This window comes from Aplysia californica, unplaced genomic scaffold, assembly GCF_000002075.1.
Source record: "Aplysia californica isolate F4 #8 unplaced genomic scaffold, AplCal3.0 scaffold00189, whole genome shotgun sequence".
NCBI lineage: Eukaryota > Metazoa > Mollusca > Gastropoda > Aplysiida > Aplysiidae > Aplysia > Aplysia californica.
In genome coordinates, this window is record NW_004797459.1 from 119,728 (window position 1) to 122,145 (window position 2,418).

Genomic DNA, 2,418 nt, shown 5'->3' on the forward strand with positions numbered 1-2,418 from the left:
CTCTCTCTCTCTCTCTATATATATATATATATATATATATATATACTAGTACATATACCCGTTCATAGAACGGGACAAGACACTATTAGCGGTAGAAACAGCTTAAAGAGAAGGCAGCATGTAGATGACAGTATACATAACAACAAATGCCAGACTTTAATTGAAAGATCTTATGTTTTTCCTAAAATGTTTTGCCTCAGCGCTGTTTTTGAGTCAGAAGATCCTTCAGAATAATTTGTCGGAGGCGGGGGTAAAGGTGGTAAATTCACCTGTCTATTCATGTAGCAAATAGACTTATTTTCTTCCTGTGCAAAATCGACAAATTAATGTAATTCTGGAAAGTTCGTGAGGTGGAAACGGATTGTCTGCGTTCTCATCTAGAGCTGGGGGACGCTGTTGTCGATTATCCTGATCATTGATCATGCCTATGATTTTGATCAAGATTTAGATCTATATTATCTTGCAACGGTAGATTTAGACCTGCTTGCCGTTAGATCTGGCAAGATCGGCGTCTGACCCTATCTCGAGATGGCATTTTCTAAATCTGTCTAGATCTAGATCTAGATATAGGCTAGTTTCAATTAAATGAGTAAAATCCTGAAAAACAGAAATATCTCAACGACTACCAAAATGAAAGTTCTGAAATGCTATGTACGGTCAACTCTTCTATATATGGCTGTGAACGCAGGACAAGTATTAAAGACAGTGAAAATAAAACAGAAGCAACATAAATGTTGTTTCTTATGTGACGGCTGAGAATATGTGGAAGGAAAAGAGATCAAATTAGGTAGCACTAAGAAACGTATAAATACAGTATTTTACCTTCTAATGTGAACATAGCAAGTTCAAACCTGACAAAGACTGGTGAAATATGACACAGGAAGGCAGTTTTAAATATGAATAACTTTCGAAACAAATGTAACTTTGCACGTGCAATTGTGATAAGGCTGTAAAGGGTTTCAAAATTGCTTTTTTCACACCATCTCTTTTTCCTCCAGTAGAGACAATGACTTGAAATGATTTGAAGCAAATGAAATAGTTTCTAAACAGAAAGCTATTTATTGATTTGCAGCAGCAATTAACAGCTACAAACAAATATGTGAGGCAGCGTGGTGGAATCAGGCTATCGTCAAAATGATGAAAATGAAGAAACTTGCATTTTTCCGCAGGTTTGTGAATTTTTTTCAGATTTTTGTTTTTTGGCTCAACACCTTTCATGTTCATTAAAGAACTCATTTCTGTGTGGATTTTCCCGAAAAATGTTGATTAAAGGCCCAAAAAATGTAAATTTTCAGTTTCCACGGACTTTTAAGCTAAGGAAATAACTAATCTTTGGTGGCCATTTTCTCACTAATTTTACCTCCGAAAACAGGTGACCCCACCTCCTTCTTTTACAAATATCTTGACTTGTATTCGAGATAAATGGATATTTTTTTCATCCAAATAAAGTCAAGCGAACACGCTTTAAGGTGATACCAATAACTCTACATGCCTAAAAATTGACGAGTGCCTGTTTCCACCACGCTGCCTCACAATTACGTCCTCCCCTCCCCACTGGCCCCAAGCGTATGAAATGTAGGAAAACTTGATACACTTAGAAATGTCTCGTCTCCCAAAGCAGGCAACAATATAATATGCTTGCGTACCTCTATAAACGTAGCTTGCATCTTTGGAGCAGTAACCACATTGATTCCATGATCCGCAATTTGAGGTGAGGTTACAACCCTTTCTTCGCAGGGCCAAGTCAGGAGCTGGTGGCGAACTTCGAACAATCTTAATATTATTATTGTTTGTATATATTTCTTTGAAAATAAAATAATTTTTACATCTATTTAGAGATGGGGGGCAAGTGAGCAGGTACTGAGGAACAAATTTTGAGACGATTCGGGTTTGGCCTCTTGTCTATTTAAATAGTATTTCCCCCTCAAAATGTGAACACGGCGAATTGGAATGGGAAATATGTGAAGTGTGACACAGGAGGATCAAAAGTGGCATTCTATCAGAGTAGGAGGGAAAGTCTTGTTTGAATATATCAGACAAAATAACATAACAATATAAAATGTTTGAAATTTGTTTAATAGGCACAGCTCAACGTTTCGCCTCATGGGCTTCCTCAGGAGCAACTGAGAGAAAAAATAAATGAGCGCTGTATACTAGCAGGGAAATGGGCCTAATGAAGAAAGTCTTAAGATTACATGTGGTTACAGGCTAGACGGAATGGACTTAGTGGGTGCTAGGCCATGGGGCTAATTATAAAGAAATTGATGCTACTCTAGCAAGAATATCAAGTTTATCTCTGCGAGAGGCTGACAATGTTTGGGCGTACTTTATAGAGGCATCCCAGTTGGAGGCAAAAGGAGGGAGACAGAGGAAAGGTGCGTGTGTGTGCGTGTGTATGTGTGTGTGTGTGTGTGTGTG